Source organism: Quercus lobata, chromosome 2, assembly GCF_001633185.2.
Source record: "Quercus lobata isolate SW786 chromosome 2, ValleyOak3.0 Primary Assembly, whole genome shotgun sequence".
Lineage (NCBI taxonomy): Eukaryota > Viridiplantae > Streptophyta > Magnoliopsida > Fagales > Fagaceae > Quercus > Quercus lobata.
The window spans coordinates 38,905,101-38,924,021 of record NC_044905.1 but is presented as its reverse complement, the minus strand read 5'-3'; the positions used below and the strand labels follow the sequence as shown (position 1 = coordinate 38,924,021).

General features: G+C 35.0%; 1 pseudogene; it reads right to left on the bottom strand.

Annotated features, from left to right (window-relative positions):
- Positions 1-6,749: 6,749 nt before the first annotated feature.
- Positions 6,750-9,753, bottom strand: LOC115964269 (annotated as a pseudogene).
- Positions 9,754-18,921: the final 9,168 nt, after the last annotated feature.

Genomic DNA, 18,921 nt, shown 5'->3' with positions numbered 1-18,921 from the left:
GAATAGAGAATAGTATTGTAAAAACTAAAAATAGTGAATTTAATAAATATTTTGATTTTTTTTTTTCAATAAAAATAATACGATTTGATATTATATATTTATATATATATAAAAGATAACAATTTTACTATAAACTTGAACCCTAATTTTTGTCCTTGCATCCTACAAATATTTATACTTATAAAATGACTATCGTGTCAAGAATTTATGATGATTTTTTTTGGAGAAAAATTAGGATTTAAGTTTTTTTTTTTTAAATAATTATAGCATACAGCTAATCTACAAATCGTATTATTTCCCTAGATTTTTAAAAATTTTGTGCATAAAAAAAAAGTCAATTAAGTATAAAGTCTTGACAATAAGATTTGGAATTTTTTTTTTTTTAAAAGAATGATAAGGTTTGGACTTGGAAGTATTTACTTTTGCGCTTTTTTTTTTTTTTTTTTTTTTTTAGAAGCGTCTGAGTTCTAGTTGAACTTTTTTTTTTCTTTTTTGAGAAGAAGTTCTAATTGAACTTTAATGGTAAAAGTAAATATATTATTATATATTTCTATCTCTTACAGAGAAAATGTGAAATAAAACGTAAAAAATTAAGGGGACTGATAATTTAATAACTAAAATCATACAATTCAGGGGAAAAAAAAATAAAGCAATACATTTTCCGAAGTGGAAATGACGAAACATGAAAGAATGGAATCTTGCAGCGGCGGCTTGGCTGGTTTCCTTGGGGTCCTATAGTTTCGAGTCTTTCGACGGGGTAAAACCTATTAAAAATTTGGGGAAACAATTTTGGAAAGGACAATGTTTACAAGCACTTAAAAATTAAAAATATATGTGAAAATTCGTATAAGTAAAAAAATGTATAAAAATACGTATAATGTTATTTAAAAACTGAAAACATATATTTGAATAAATGTACTAAATGAGACCTTAGTCTTTAAAAAAACTCCTTCATTCTACACAAAAAATAAAATAAAAAAGCAAAATTATACCTTTAGTCTTCAAAATTTATTTCGCATGCACAATTAATCCCTTAAGTTTCAAATGAGCGCTATTATTCCCTTAAGTTTTCAGAATTGAGTGTTATTAATCCTTTTATGAGGCTAACAAAATAGTATTGTAACATTTTTAATTGACATGTTATTTATTTTTATTATCAAATTTAATTGACCTGTCATAAGCCCATAAAAGCAAATATTTGACCCAGTTAAGTGGGTTAATACCCGAATCAAACCAAAATTCTCAATCTAAAACTAACGTAAGAGAGAGAGTGACAGCCCAAGGCTGTCATCCTCCTCCATGCGATAATAGAGCCATCATCCTCCACAACCACTTTGAATTATGGTTGTGCTTGCACAACCACTACTTTCCACCTCCCCTCTCTTCTTTGGCCAACCCATCTAGTTTGTGCTGTCACTAGGTAGTTGTGACATGATAGGAAGTGCTCTTTTGGTGATATGAGTGTTGATGAGGAAATTTCTAAAGCACTATGATTTTAAAATTGGTTGTGCGATACATGATCTTTTTGTGCACCAACTCAATTTGTTGTTGCAATTGTTTAAAAGTAGAATGTAGAGGTATTTTTGAACCATAAAAATGAGGATCTCAAACATGAGAAGCCCCTTAAATAGTAGTAGTATAGACAAAACACACACCCACAAAAATCCATTGCAACCAACCGCAACTACCCACTACCCACCTAGCCACCACAACCATGATAACCGCCACAACCCATAGATACAAACTCGCCATCCCAAATAAAAATAATAAAAATAATTCATAGCAAACTCACCAAACAACCACTACAGCTCTCATTAAAATAAAATAAAATATAAAACACCATAAACAAGTACCATAACCGAAACCCACCAGATCAACCAAAACCCAACCACAACCAAAAAACACCATCAATAGAGCTTGGATGAGAGTGAGTGAGAAATCCGACCTAACCAACTGTAGAGAGTGAAAAATTTCGACCACTCACAAATTTCCATGTCATCCATCATGTCCACATAGTATGTTTAAAAGGGCCAATTCCATAGTGCCATGGGCTACTTAGTGGGTTCAACTGTTGTTATTCATAGACTAATGAAAATATTCCAAGTGTCAATGAATAAAAATTACAAAGGAAACTCAAGGGCCAATCACATGTCAACATGTGTTGATATTTAATTTAAAAATACATAAGCAGTCCAATTAAATACTATCATATGTTATTTTAAATTAAAACACTTTGACTAATCAAATAATACCATGTGTCCATTGAAGAACAAGGCATAAAGTCCCTTCATTTAAATCATGACACATGTCACCAATGAGAGCCAATCATATATCTTTTTCAAATCTCCTATAAAATAAAGACTCCCCTCAATCTTGGGCGCCGCACAAGGGGGGTGAGGAGGACATTTAGAAATCTCGAAGCACTGCTAGAGTCAAGCTTCAAAGCCTCTAAGGACTTCAACCTTTGAATATGAAGAACATTCGAAACAAAATCTTTCAAGTTATCCTTCTAAATCTCAAAATTCATTGGAATCAAGCTCAAAAACCTCCACAAACACCAAGAGACTACAAATTAGTGGAGCTTTATGGATCCAAGCCTCAAAATCCCCAAAAAACTTTCACTACAAATCTTCGAAGAATATTCATCCAAATCATTCTTCCAAGTCCCAAATTTTTATTGGAAACAAGCTTCAAAGCTTCTAGAAATTTCAAAGACTTTGATCCAATGAAACTTTATCAGATTCAAGCTCTAAAACCTCGAAGAACTTTCATCACAAATCTTCAAAATAAAAAAAATATTTGAAGAACCCACGAAGAGCACAAAGAATGCGATGAACAAGAAATCTCTAACAAGCACACAACTAGAGATTCATCGCAATTTCATTCCAAAGACCTTTCAATCCACTTTCTAATCCAAGTGGACAACATCTTGTGTTCAAATCAAGACTACATTGACACAATTGGATTTTTTTTTTTTTAAGAATTTTATTTTCTTATTTTTAGGGAGCTCGTTTTTAATCAAAATAGAGTCATTGTATGACAACAATACTTACTACTTTTTAAGGACAAGTTTTGATTGAAACCTTTATTAATTTTAGCAAAAATGTGCATCTAAATTAGAATGAGGTGTAGCCATTTCACGCATGTTGATCAATACAACAACAATAATAACAAAACTTTAGTCCCAAAATTTTTGGATGTGCTATGAATCCTTAAGATTAATTAGTTAGGGTTTGCATATGTATTATTTTCCTCCATTCTATCATATCTAAATTCATGTTATTTATTGCTTCCTTAATTAACATGTCTTTTTTTATTACTTCTTGTAGACACCTTATTTTGTACACCTTACGACTTGAGCCCCTATTCCCCTATGACGACATCACTCAAAGGCCTAGGGCTGGTTTAGGGCCCAATCTTTTAAGTCTTTAGCTTGAAGGATGTTTTGGTGAAAGAAAAACCTGTAAGAACCCTAAGTATGCACGCATATGTTGTAACCAAGCGTATACATACTTCGAGTATGCACATGCATGTAGGGTTTCAAAATACTTGTATGGAAAGTTTTTGATATAAAATCCGTGTATAGTAAGTCCCACATCAACTGGGAGCTGCCCTGCACTCCTCTATAAGGACTATAAAAAGGCCCCAAAGGCTCTTTTCCCAAAATACACCGAATTCACTATAAAAATATTGAATCAAAGAGGGAGTTTTTATTCTAAAACATCTTCAAGTTAAAGTTTACTTGGTTAGGACCTATTCTAGTCTTAACCTTCGAGTTTTAAGCTCACTAACCTTCTGATTTCATCTTGATTAGATTGATTGAGGGAAACAGTCAAATTAAATCTCAAGGAGTTTGTGTTTGAGGTAATGGTCTAAACTTGTCTCTCTCATTTTTGTTTGTTTATTGTTTTTATATCTCTACTTTAGGTTAGGTTTTATAGCTTTCGTATTAGGAACATGCTAGGTTGTGTTTAATTGTTGTTTTGATTGATATCTTAAAACTAACTTTCTAGGTAGGTATGCGTGTGCATGCTTCATACATGCGTACGCATACTTGTGCCCAAAAACCCAAATTTAGGGTTTTTGTTATTTTGTTGTTTTGCTTAGTTTTAATCACATGTTTAGAGTTTGTTTAGTTTATATTTCACATGCTTAGGTTTAAGGTCAGTAGAATAACACATTTTATTTATTTAATTTGTTAGATTAATAATTAGGGTTTATATGCTTTGATGAAAAATATGAACATGCATTGATGTATAGGTGCTAAGATGACAATACAGTAAGGTAAGTGAGGTAAGTCATGCATAATTATATGAACATGTGTTTGATTTTGATAATGAACTTGATATGGTGGACATGCTTGGTCGATGTGTGTTGCCTTTGGATGAATCCAATCTTACTACTTTGCTTGATGCTATTGCCATATGATGTTTATTGCCCTTGGTTATATAAAGTATTGAATGCTAGATGAATGATAGGATGTATATGGATGCCATGTCTAAATATATGTTGAGGTATTTGTGGATGTATGTTTACATTGCTGCCTTGTGATATTATGCCATGAATGTAATATGAATGAGATGTCATGTTGGATGTTAGATGCATGTTAGGGTAGGCTTGGGGTTTGTGTGTGTGTGTGTGTGGATAAGATAACCTATTAGAGGATCCTTTGATGGAATCAGGATGTGGAACATAATAAGTGGAGGCTGACCCATAGGTTGGATGGGGTTGAGTGCCTAACTTCTTCATATCCCCATACCTAAACTCCAGACACGCAATCTGGTAAGATTAGTCCTTCACATAAAGGCGCTATACAAATGGTTCCTAGACCTAATCTAAGTGGCGACTCCATTATCCATCCATCCACCTAGTCCACTAGGCCAATGCGTACTTCCCACGAGAAACTATTGCAGGTGCTTGTGCCCACACTTCTACCAAAGTGATTTTTGGTTTGCTCTACATTTTTTGTTCCCTCAACTTGGATCATATCACTATTTCTCTACTTGATGCACTTCTCCACTTCATTTACCTTGCTCATATCCTATAATTCAAACACTCTTCAATTTCTCCATCTTTATGAATTATTGATCTAAGAAATAGAAAATTGTCATTCTTTAGTATCTCTTGATCATTAAGTATTACTACCCTTTCATTTTTGTTTCTACTTTTACTAAACTTACATTCCATGTATTCTATTTAGTCATACTTAATCTAAAGTGTTTAAATTCTATAACATCTTGTCAAATTTCTGACTTGGCATTAACTCTGCTTCTAGTTTCATTTGCTAGAACTATATCATCTACAAAAGGCATACATCAAAGGACTTTCTCTTAGAACGATGTAATGAGCTCATCCATTATCAGTGCAAAGAGATATGGACTTAATGTTGATCCTTGTTATGTATGCAATAGATTCATCCATAGGAACCCTTTTTTACCCCCATTTTTTTTTAAAGCAGCCCGTAGGAAGTTTGTTATGTCCTTTACTCAAAGGTTAGGTGCAAGCATTAAAATTCTGTTGGATTATTTTGATAAAAATATTAAAATTTATTTTTAAGTGAATTGATTATACTAATTTTTATCTATTAATGGCTATATCAGTTACTTTGTTATTATTGAAATTCAAATATAATCTTAATATTTTCAAATACGTCAATTTTTAATTTCTTATAATGACAAACTTTATTTTTAATTCAACCTTCTATGATGAGTTGGCTAATATAAATACTACTGACTAAATGAATTTTAGTGGCCTAATGTATATAGCAATATTTCCTTGTCAAATAAATTTCCTTATAAATCATTTCTGTTTTAAAAGTTCTAGCAATTTTAATATGGAAATTACTGGTATATATAAATGTTTGTTATTTGATTTAAGGAGTAGTAAAAATTGTTTGCTACGTGTTAATACTTATGAAAAATGTATTGAATTCTTTAGAATTCACTAATGTTTTGAATTCTTTTGAATTCACTAATGCTACCTGATAGCTAAGTTAATTGGAATGTTCCTCTTATCTAATCTATATATATACACTACTAGTCGCTAACCCATGCGATGCACGGGAAAGTTCTTAAAGGATAGGGTTAACCTGCACAATGGAGTCATACCATGGCTACCAGAGTTTGTTCCTAAGGTTGGACTCGATATTGTCAAAAATGGTTGTGAGTACAGGTCATTTTAATCACAAATACAAACATAAAAACTATTTAAAAATCAAATAGATGAACCACAATACAATGAAAAGTCAAATTCTCAAACTTTGATAAAATTGCTGCTGCTCTTGGCTTAATAACTAGTAATTTTAAATTACATTAACACTTATCTTAAAATAAGTAAGTTGTTGAATTAAATAAATTCTACTCAGTTCAAGACACACCAGCAATTTTTATAGTAAGGCTAAACTGTTTGCTATACAAAAGCTAATTGGAAATTATGTTTCAAACAAAACATATGTATGCACATTTATGTTACCAATATCAACATGTAATACAAAGTTTAAAGAAAATCAAACCAACCCATCAACAAAAAAGTAAATAATCGCTATGTTTTTTCTAGAACAATTAGGTAAACAGCCATTTCACTATTTCAGTAAGGATGGAAAGTTTTCTATTAGATTATCCTAAATACTTCTGATACAATTTTACGATCATTTGGAATGCACTTATTTAAAAAGAAGAGAGAGATAGAGAGGTTCATTTGGACAATGAACACCTCTCTAACTTGCTGTGATCAAATCAAGCCTGCTTCATTTAGTAAAAGCTGAAATTTTCGATTAGCACAGATGTTTCCACAATCCCACCCCATGACAATTTATAATCCAACCTAGATTGATTCTGATGTGGGGTTGATTCTGATGCCAAAACCCATATCCCCAAGCCATATAAGTAGCTTGCCCTTCCGTCTTTTACTATTTCAATCCTGTAGTAAAATTTGATATATTGAAAGGAACCAAAATTGAGGGAGAACCTATATTAGGGTTTTGAGTATTGATTAAAACCAATTCTAAATCAAAACAAAATTTGAACCAATTTCTTAAATCAAAATCAAACAAAATAGCCAAACCTAAATCCTATTAAACACCCAAAATTAATATAAAAGATTTTACATGTAGCCGTTCCAGCAGTCTAATGTTAGGTTGGTTCCTACGTATGGGTCTTGTAGTGTTTGTTGGGCTGAGTTTGTGTTTGCGTTTAAAGGAGAGACAGAGACTGAGAAATAGGTTTTTGTATTGGGTTTTGTTTAGGAATTAAAGAGAGTAAATTTTATTGGGTTTGTTTCGGGGAGAAATAGTTATTGGGTTAGAAATAGTTATGGTGTTTAGGGTTTTAGTTTTTTTTTTTTAATAGTTTTTTTTTTTTAGCCTTGAACTTTGAAGGGTGATCATGAGAGAGAGAGAGAATTGGTCCTTCTCCAGTATTAGTTTGGCTGCAGGGTTGTGTAGGAATAAGAGAGGGAGGGAGATAGCTGCGGCGGCAAGTAGGATAGAAGGTGCGGGAAGACAACCATTGTTGAATGCAATTCACGTGGAAGCCATGGTTACACCTTCCCAACACACAAATCCCCTCTCCCTCCACGAACTACGACAAGCAAATCGTACACTTTGCTTCTATTACAGCCAGCTTCATCCCTGTCGAAAACACCAGGCTCGAACCTGCAATTAACGTATCAGCTGCCTCTTTCTCTAGCGTGCTCTTTCGCTCATCATGTTGTACTTCTTGTTGGTTTTGGGGTAGTGGTTGTTGGTAATTATTGCCACCACCACCACCATGTAGGAAGCAACGAATGGCGGAGTTGAGAACCAAAGCACATATGAGTGCGCAGAGGAGGACGATAAGGACTGTGGCTTGTTGTTGTTGTTGGTTTTGGGGTAGTGGTTATTGGTGATTATTGCCACCACCACCACCACGTAGGAAGAAGCAAATGGCAGAGTTGAGAACCAAAGCACATATGAGTGCGCAGAGGAGGATGATGAGGACTGTGGCCGCGTTTGCTTCAAAATCCCGAGAATTAGAGTACAGCTGCCAAAAATAATGCTGATGTATTAATAGTTTTATTTTATTTTAGGGTTTTATTTTTTTAATAGTTTTATTTTTTAAATAATGCTGATGTGGAAAAATGTGGGAGCTTCAAAAGTTCTATATATATATATATATATATAGATAAATAAAACCGAAGCCTTTTACCAATATATGACTTTTTATTAAATTCCCTTTTACCAATATTTTACTTTTTATTAATTTCCTTGGAGGTTGTCATGTAGGATTTGAAGCTCTCACAATTTTTCACACAGCCATATTAAAATAATAATAAAAAAACAAATTTTCCACCCAAAACAAAACTCAATACTTATCTTATATGTGTGGGTTCCAGTTAGCTCAATTGTTAAAGTCTTCGATGATTGAATAAGAAATTTGGGTTCAATTCCTGCCTATACCAAAAATCAATTGATGTATTGGTCTGATGATAAAGAGCATCATTCAGAACGAACGCTATAGGTTGAAACTCTCTCAAAAAAAAAAAAAATCTTATATCTTTAACCCAAAACAAAAACCCGATACTTATCTTAAATCTTAAAAATAAAAATAAAAATAAAACCCAATATACACAAACACAAACACAAACTCAGCCCTAAGGACCTGTTTGGTTAGGGTGTTTGAACAACAGTTTTCAGTGTTTAAATACTGAAAACTGTGGGCCCCAAAAAAAAAAATGCGTTTGGTAAAAGTATTTTTTCACTAGAGCGTTTGAGTTATGTTGCTCATTTTAGGGTGTTTAAACACTATATTTAGAAAACTCCACTTATTAGTTTTCAGTTTTCAAACAATATTGCTCAATGGCACTTTTGTAAATATGTTGAAAACCATGGGGCCCACTTAATTAGACAAAACAGAAACTGACTTCTCTCTCCTCAAATAAGAAAATATTAAATGGTATTGTGCTTGTTAGTTTTTTAAAAATAAAACACACACATACCAAACACAAAATTATGTTTTTTCACATGCTGAAACATGTTATTTGAAACATGGTACCAAACACATTTTTTGCTTTATGAATACTATAAACATGTGTTTCAACAACACTTTTTAAACCACAATTTTTACATCATTTTAAATGATGATACTAGAAATCTCCAACAAAATTAAATTCTTTGAAAAACACAACTGCAAGACCCATACGCAGGAAACCCTAGACGCAAATCAGACAAGAAGCGAAGAGAAGAGATGGACGGCGGTGGCAATTTACAACTCACATACAGTAGAGGGAAGGCTTTAAGGATTTTAGGGGTTGCAGAGTTGGCATGATTAAGCCCTCATCACTGGTATCTCTCTGTTTTTTTAATATTATATCTTTATGTTTTCTCTTTTTATATTTCCTAGATTGAATTTGTTAGCTTTTTGTTGGATTTTTTTTTTTTATAATTTTTTTTTTGGGTGAAGGCATTGATCTAAGCTTTTAAATTTTGGATATAAATTCAAAATTTGTAATTCGTAAGGAATTTTTATATTCTAATTCTCTACTAATTTGAAGGAATTTCCTCTTCTCTTTTCTCTGAATTTAAGGTCTTTTTTTGTTTTTGTTTTTGTTGAATACAAGAGTAGCAATGGTTGGGTTGGGTTGGGTTGTTGTTTTTCTCTAATACTTATCTACAAACCTTCAATTTTGGAGAAACAAGTCTTTGAAGTTAGGGTTTGAATCTGATGCCAATGAATTGCTGTTGTTTTTCCTTACCTGTGTCAAACCCAATCTAAGCATGATTTGGTTGCGCTAATTACTGCAAGGTAAGTAGAGTCCACCATGACCAGCTGTCACATATCAAATACAGGATTTTTGATTCAATTTAAACCCATTTACTCGTATTTAAGTTTTTTTTTTCCCAGTGGGTTCTAGTTAGCTCAACTAGTAAAGTTTCTGATGGTTTGTGTCTTGGTCTGATGATAAAGAGTTATATCATCAGGAGCGGAAGCCATAAGTTGAAACTCTCTAAAAAAAAAAGTTTTTTTTTTTTTTTCAATTTAATTGGATTGGGAAATTTAGCTATTTGTATATTAAATTTGGATGTCCCACTCTTGATCCAAGATTAAGCCGTCTCAGCTAAGGGCATTAATGAGTTGTTACTTATGTAGTGAGCCACATCTAGTGCAGTTTCTACTCATTATAACGTCTATCAATATTGTGCTTTTAATTTGGAATAATGTTTCCTTACGTTTCTGCAACAAACTTATATATCTCAAGCATGCCTTTTGGACTACTATATTGGCCAATCATGTAGTATTATGTCTTTGATGTGATTCAATATGTTATACTACATTTTTTTTCTTAGAAGAAGGTTTTACATTTTCACCTTGGGGCACAAGGAATTGGGTTGAGTCTAACACTCCATGTGGACACCAATAGTTAAATAATGTAGATTAAGTGTCTTGGATAGGGATAGAGAAAGTGTTCTTAATCTAGAATTATTCAAAACTCATGGATTAGGAATACATTGTGAGATGGAAGACATAATTGTTGATGATGCAAAAAGTCAGCAGTTGAGCTCCTCATCTACGTTGATGGACGAAGGTAGTTAAGTACATCTCCAATATGAAACCTGCAATAAGAGTCAAACTAGGAAAAGAATTCACCGGTGTGGTGTTTGTCAAAAACCCTCCGATGATTAAGTAAAAAAAAAAAGGCTTAGAAAAGGGATTTCACATAGGAGTAGTTTTTGGATCAAGTTTTTGTGCTTACCTTTTTGTTCCTCCTTTCCTTTCTTTTATAGCTGCTATTTCCCTTAAGCTCTCATTTGGGAGGAGGGAATGGAATGGAATGGAAATGAATGAAAAAAATAATTTTAGAATATTTTTTCCTTCCCTTGTTTGGGAGTTTTAATGAAGGAAATGGAAAATCCATTCCCTTAGTAGGAGTTTAAGTAGGAGGGAATAGAATGGGTAAAATCGAACACCCATTCCTATTTGTTCCCTTAAAACCTCAAATTTTCATTCCTCGAAATTAGGAGGAATGGGAGGGAATGAAATTAGATTTAATGAATTTTTTTTACTAAAACTCCCAAAATACCCCTATATATTCAACCATTTATTTTAAAATAGGGGCCTAATAGTAATTTTGTCATAAAATGAATCCATTCCATTCCCTCTATGTTACTCCCAAACAAAATTACTTACATTTCATTCATTTTCATTCCTTTATTTTAAAACATCCAATCATGGTTACTTAATTCCATTACATTCCATTCTTTTTCATTCCTTTCTCTTGCTTAAATACATTCTATTCCATTCCATTCCATTTCTTTCCATTCCCTTATGATCATTTCATTACATTCCCTTATGAACTCCCAAATGAAGCCTAAAGGGAAATAAATCTCTGCATTTAAGTCCAACAAATAGTACGTTACAAACCCGTGCTTTTATGTACACAGCTCATCTGTTATCATTGCTCTGTCCGTTATTCCTTGACATAAATTCTTGTAATGAATGCATAACGCTTATTTGGATCGTCATTATGTTAATGGCAATCAAATTATTTTTCGACTCATCAACTGCCCCCCTATTTGTGTCTTCATCTATGAGACAAGATAGGAACATAGTCATCCGTCGCTTCGTGTTCCGTGTTCGACGCATTTATTGTGAGTTGATGTTTCGCCTGCCATAGGACATGTGCACTATTAGGATTGCCTCGTTGTGTAATTCCATGTTTTTCCCTCCCTTTCTTTTCTTTTCATTTTAGTTCTGTTTTCTCTTTTTTCTTCTTGACATTTCGTTTGCTTGGAGCTCTTCTTCCTCCCTGAGTTTTCTTCCCTTCTTTTTCATTTTCTGGTAAGTCTTTTGTGCTCTCTACTCTGTATTTGTACTTTTATGGTAGACTATTCTTTGGTTAGGTTGGATTGCCCATCGGTTTCTTTTTTCTTTGCTCGTTTGTGTGGTCTACTCAAAGCTATAGGTAGAAAGCGTCCTGGGGTCAGGCTTTTTGTAGGGAAAGACTATCCTTATAGGCCTGTTTTGCTTTTTCTCTTCCCCTTAGTTCATCACTCAATAGGAATTTCCTAATCCTTAACAATGTCCGTTGAGGAGGTTAGGACTAGCAAGCTTGAAACGGGTCTATCCTCGTCTAAGGATCGAGGAGCCCATAAGGTTTCATCCCCATCTACTCCTTGTAAGGCTTGGAGCATTTGTTGCTCCCTAAAGGAGAAAGATGAGAAAAGGATTAGGAATAGGTTCCAATTTCCTTCTTTGGTCAAGGTTAGGATCCCTGATGACGATGATAGGGCCTTTCATTCCTACGCTGATGAAGTATGCTTTTATGAGGCTGACTTCGTCAATGGTCTTCGTTTCCCCATCCATCCATTCTTCAGGGAGCTTTTCTTTCGTTTGCTACTTGCTCTTGCTCAGTTAGTCCCTAACTCGTGAAGGATAGTCATTTGTTGCATGGTGGTATGGATGTCAACTAATGACAGAGATACCATTAGGATAGATGAATTTTTGTACCTTTATCGTTTAAGACAATCTAAGATTCCTAGTTACTAGGAGTTTAAGCCCTAGGATAGGAGTTCGAGGTTGATTCTCAATTCCCCTTCTTCTCTTCGTAACTGGAAGACGAGCTTTTTCTTTGTCTTTGGTAAAGGTTGGGAGAAAATTCCTAGTGAAAACTTGTGTGACGCTCCCAAATTTCTTTGTAGTTGGGGTACTCTCGTGTCTGGTGCATCTTTATATACATGTTTATTTGCTCGCATTCTTTTGTGTATGTAGTTTTGACTCGCCATTTGTTCCTTATGCAAATAAAGTCCGTCCTTGACTGAAGAAACGGTACCACGCTTGTTAGGAGAGGGTTAGAGAGTACCTAGAAACCGTTAAGGATTTTGACAAGCTCATTTCTCCTCAATCTCTCTTCCTTCACTTCCTTGGCCCAGAGCCTTCTAATCAAGTCTGAAAGAACGTCGAGACCATCAAGAAGAGTAAGTATGCTGGCTCACCATTTACACGAGTAGGTTTAGTATACTAGAGCTCATCGTTTCTTTTTTCTCTTTTTTTTTTTTTTTTTAATTTTAAGGAATGACGGCCAAATTCAGTAAAGCCAAAATGACTAAGATTCAAGAAAAGAAGGCCAAGGCTGGTCTAATGGGTGGCCTTCTAATGAGGAAGTGTCAACGGGATAACGAGCCACCTAAGGATGATCCCAGGATGACTTTGCCTGTTGCTAAGTCTACACCTCAGCGCCCAGCTTCGTCTACTTCTTCTTTAGAGCTAATCACTCCTTCTGATGGTCGCTCCAAGGCCAAGGGAAAGGACAAGGCCCCTACGGGCTCTTTTTGGGAAGACGCGGGGGTTGTTGTGTTGAAGGCCCATGAGGCAATCTCTGTTGAAGATCTTGCACCTCTGGGAGTGAGGCTGTCTCACAAGTTGATGTCTTCCCACATACATAAGATCATGCAGGTATGAATTACGAATCTTTTTTTTTTTTTTTTACTTGAGTTCTTTTCTCAATGTCTTTCTTTCTTCTCCTCAGGTATTGGGCAAATCCTTGTTCATTTCTGGGACGTACTTGGATTATGAGGAAAAATTCGTAATGGCTCAGTCCAAGGTGGAGTCTTTTTCTTCAGAGAACAAGTCGCTGAAAAGCCAAGTTTCTGCTTTTTCAGACGAGGCTAAGAAGGATAAGGATCATCTGAAGACTCTAGAGAAAAGCATCGATATTGAGAAGGCCTTTTCCAAGTTGAAGGATATGCTAATAGATGAAGCTCTTCTAAAGATTGATAAGGCTAGCTCGGAGGTAGTGGAGAAGTTCAAAGTTTCTGACGAATACTCGAACAAATTGTGTGATTATTATGTGGAAGGTTTTGAACTTTTCCGAAAGTACTTGGCCAAGCATCATCCCAATTTGGACTTTTCAAAGCTTGACATGGAGGCCGTTGAGAAGGAGATATTAGTTGATCGTCAATCCACCGAGGGAGTTGGAGAAGGTGGAGAGGTTGTTGCTGTTGATGAGGCTGTTGCAGTCGATTCGTCATCTTCTAATCTACCTTAAAATATTGTCAATTTATTTGTTTTGTTTTTTTGAACAATCTCTCAGGCTCATCTGTTTTGAGCAAACTTATCTCCTTTTTTTGAATAGTTTACTCAGGTGTTTTCTGAGTGTCTTTATATTCCATTGCTTTTTATTTTTTAACTTTGCTTGCTTTCCTTCGTCATTGCTTTTTTATTTCAACAGTTACTTGTCAATGACGATATCATTATTCCCAATAACTTTTCTAAGTCATGGATCAATGACGACATAATTATGTATTAATAACTTTTCTAAGTCATGTATCAATGACGGTGCGATTATGTATTAATAACTTTTTTCTATGTATTAATGATAGAGTAGTTATGTATTAATAACTTTATCCTAAGTCACATATCAATGACGAAGTAATCAAGTATTATTAACTTTTTTTGAGTCATGTATCAATGACAAAATGGTTATGTATTAATAACTTTCTTCTAAGTTACGTGTCAATGACAGTGCAGTTCTGTATTATAACTCTTTTCTAAGTCATGTATTAATGATGAAGTAGTTATGTATTAATAACATTATCCTAAGTCACGTATCAATGACGAAGTAGTTATGTATTAAGAACTTTTTTTTTTCTAAGTCATGTATTAATGACGAAGTAGTTATGTATTAATAACTTTTTTTCTAAGTCATGTATTAATGACGAAGGAGTTATGTATTAATAACTTTATCCTAAGTCACATACCAATGACGAAGTAGTTATGTATTAACAACTTTTTTCCTAAGTCATGTAATAATGACAAAGTAGTTAATAGCTTTATAATAAAAATAACTACGATAATGACTTCTAAATAATATTGTTCCTCATGCTTTATTGATAGAGATAAAAATATATCATCGTATATGAAATGGAAATATATATGAAAATACATTCAGATAAAGACAGAAACTTTGAAACACTTTGGAATTTCTTACTGATAATATCTCTTCAAGTGCTCGACGTTCCATGGACAAGGTAATTCTTGACCGTCTAGTGTTTTTAGGTAGTATGACCCTTGTCTGGAATGATGAATGATTTTGTAGGGTCCTTCCCACGCTAGTCCTAACTTCCCCTGGGATGGGTCTTTTGTTGCCTGTGAAACCTTCCTGAGGACTGGGTCGCCTGTATCGAACCTTTTGACCTTCACCTTTTTGTTGTAATATCTGGCCATTGTTCCCTTGTACTTCGTCATCTATTTCATAGCTTCGTCTCTAACTTCTTCTACCAAGTCTAGGTTGTTGCTAAGCTCCTATTGGTTCCTCTGTTCTTATAGGCCTTGACCCGAATGCTTGTCAAACCTACTTCCACTAGTATGACAATTTCAATGTCGAACGTCAGTTTGAACGGTGTTTCTCTTGTTAATGCTCTTGTGGTTGTTTTGTATGCCCATAGGATGTTTGGTAAATCCTCAGGCTATTTACTTTTTGCCCACTTAAGTCGAGTTTTGATCATTTTTAGCAGACTTTTGTTCGTCACTTCGGTTTGACCATTCGAGTAGTGGTTCTTTGATACCTAAATCTTGGCAAAATTTTTGAAACTTAGGGTTGTCAAACTGTTTCCCATTATCTGATATTATTGTATTAGGGATCCCGAATCTACAGATGATATTCTTCCATATGAAACTTTTGATTTTGGCCTCTAAAATCATTGCTACCGACTCAGCTTCCACTTATTTAGTAAAGTAGTCAATTGCGATGATGAAGAATCTAAACTGCTTCCTTCGCACAGGGAACTGTCTCATGATGTTGATCCCCCATTTGGCGAATGGCTAGGGCATGTTTATTGGCGCCATTAGCTCTCTTGGTCGAATCTGAACGTTGGCGAAACGTTGGCATCTGTTGTATTTTAATGAGGTCATGTGCATCCTTCTATAGTGTTGGCCAGTAATAGCCTGCTCTAAGTGCCTTTCCTGCTAGAGATCTTGCTCCCGCATGGTTACTACGAATTCCTTCGCTTATTTCTCATAGCATGTAGTTGCCTTTTTCTAAGTTATAGCACATTGAAGATATAGGAGGGAGTGTCCTCATCTATATAAGACATTATAAATAATGACAAAGCGAAGAGCTCTGATCTGGACCTTTCATGCTTCTGTCTTGTTCTCCGGGAGTTATCCTTCTTTCAGGAAATGGACAATGGGGGTCATCCAATCATCCTACTTCTGTACTGTCAGTACTTGGTCTCCTTCTGTGCTAGGTTGTTCCCTTCTCTATATACGTAACTAGGGGGATATGTTATGGTCATCCGACGAAGCTAATTGTGCTAGGAAATCAGCTTCTATATTTTTTGCTTGGGGGATTTGCTGGAAGTCGACACTGTCGAAGTACGGCAAAAGTTGTTGGATAATCTTTAGATACTTCTACATCCTTTCTTCCTTCACTTCGTAGTCTCCTCTCACTTGGCCAATTACAAGCTAAGAATCAGCTTGGATGATGAGAGCCTTTACTTCTAATACTTTTGCCAGTTTTAAGCCCGTTAACAGCGCTTCATACTCAGCTTCATTGTTCTTCGCCAAAAATTGCAATCTAACTTCGTACTTCAAGATCTCTCCCTCCAATGATATGAGGACCACACTTGCTCCTCCAGCTTTCTTGGTGGCAGATCCATCTGTTTGAACAATCCAAGTTCTCTTTGGGGGTTCTTCCTCATCATGAGCATAAGTGAACTCTGCAATGAAATCTGCTAGGACCTGGGCTTTGATTGCAACCTAAGGTTGGCATTCTATATCGAACAGGCCTAGCTCTATGGCCCACTGGACGAGTCGTCCTGTTGTGTCTATCATGTTCATCGTCTCCCTTATTGTTTGGTCTGTCATAACGATGATAGAATGTGTCTAAAAGTAGGGGCAGAGCTTTCTGGAAGCGATTACTAGGGCGAAGGCAATCTTCTCTGGTCTTAGGTAATTTGCTTCAGCTCCTTGAAAAGGTTGGCTGGGGTAATACATTGGCTTCTGTACTTCCTTTTCTTGTCTGATCAGTGTCGAGCTTACTGTCATGTTAGATACTGCTAAATAGAGATACAACTTTTTCCCCTGTTATTGAGAGACTCAATAGTGAAGGTCGTGCCAAGTATTCCTTCAACTTTGTCAGTGCATCTTCGCACTCGTTGGTCCATTGGAAGGCTTTCTTAAGGACTTTGAAGAACAGCAAGCACTTGTCTGTTGCTCTAGAGATGAATCTATTCAAGACCGCAACTTTTCCTATCAAACTTTGTACCTCCTTCACAATTTTTGGAGATTTATCTCAACTATTGCCTTTATTTTATCAGGATTTGCCTCTATGCCCCGTTGAGACACCATGAAACCCAAGAATTTTCTTGAGGTGAGCAAAAACTTATTTTGTTGGGTTCAGTTTCATTTTGTACTTACGTAATGTGTCAAAGGTTTCTTTCAAATCATCCGAATGGTCTGCTTCGTCTCTACTCTTCACTAACATATCGTCTACATATACTTCCACATTTCTTCCTATATGTTGAGAGAACATACAATTCACTAGCTTTTGGTATGTAGCCCCTGCATTCTTCAGTCCAAAGGGCATTACTCTGTAACAATATAACCCTTGGCTAGTGTAAACACCACATTTTGTACCCCTTACGACTCGGGTCCCCGTTCCCCAATGATACTCAAACTCTAGGGCCCAAAGCCAGTTTAGAGTCCAATCAGATATCAAATTGACTTGAGGAGTGTTAAAATGGAAAATATAACTTTTAAATGAGTAAAAATCTATTTTTAGAAATAAATGACCAAAGAGGCCCTCGGGCCACGTACGTGAGCCAAAGCATGCGTACACACTCCTGTATACGCAGCTAGTTTTTCAGAAGTATGAAAAAAACAAGTTTTCTGCAATAATGGCTGAGGTTTGGAATGAATCCCACATCATCTAGGAGCCATTCCAAATCCAATTTTTTTCACTATATAAAGCCTTACATGGTACATTTTCAAAACACACAAACCCCATGGGAAAAACCTAAGACTCACTAGAAAATAGTGAATCAAAAGGGAGTTTTCCACAAAACATTCTCAAGTCAATTTTATTTGATTGGGACCTTTTCTGGCCCTAATCCTTTAAGTTTAACGTTGCTAATCACTTGTTTAATGACTTTTGATAGATTTAACAGAGGGGAACGGTCAAAATCAAAGCTTGGGAACTCCTTTTTGAGGTATCAAGTTTTAGCTCTTCCTTTTTCTTTTAGTTTTTCTTTTCTGTTTTAACCGTGTTCTTTGCGTTGTTTATGTTGGTGTATGTCTGTTTAGGTTAGTCTTATAGTTCTTTTCATGTTTTATACATTTTAGGTTGTTAGATTTTCATTTTAAAGTTTTGCTCTGTTTATGTGTTTTTAGGTTTTTTGGGCAATAGGCTACATATGCATAATCTTGCCTTCGCATGCAGGCTTGATTATGTGCACGCAAGCTTGTTCTTGCATGCGTAAGACACTGCCCAAATACCCTAAATTTTATTTGTCTGTTTTGTTTTTGCCTTCACATGTTTGTTCTGTTTGGTTTCTTTTCATATGTTTTAGGCTCCATAAGTTTTTGTTTACCTCGTTCACATGCTTTTTTTGCTATCACATGTTCAGATTAGGGTTTCTTAGTTCTAATGTTATTCCATTCATTCACATGTCCATGCATTAATGCCATAGGTGCTAAGTTGTTACAAAGTAAGTAAATGGTAAGTCATGCATTGGAAATGTTCATGCATTTGTGTTATGGTCTTATTTTGATGTTAGAGATGCATATGCTTGTATGATAGGGTTTCACATGCTAGGTTTATTTATTTGGGTGTGGGTTTGGCTTCTTTTTGCTTCATGGTTGATATGATATGTGTTTTAGGGTGGATGATGCCATGATTGTATGCTTAGATGTATGCTAGTGTGTGTGTGAGTTATAGATACAAATATTG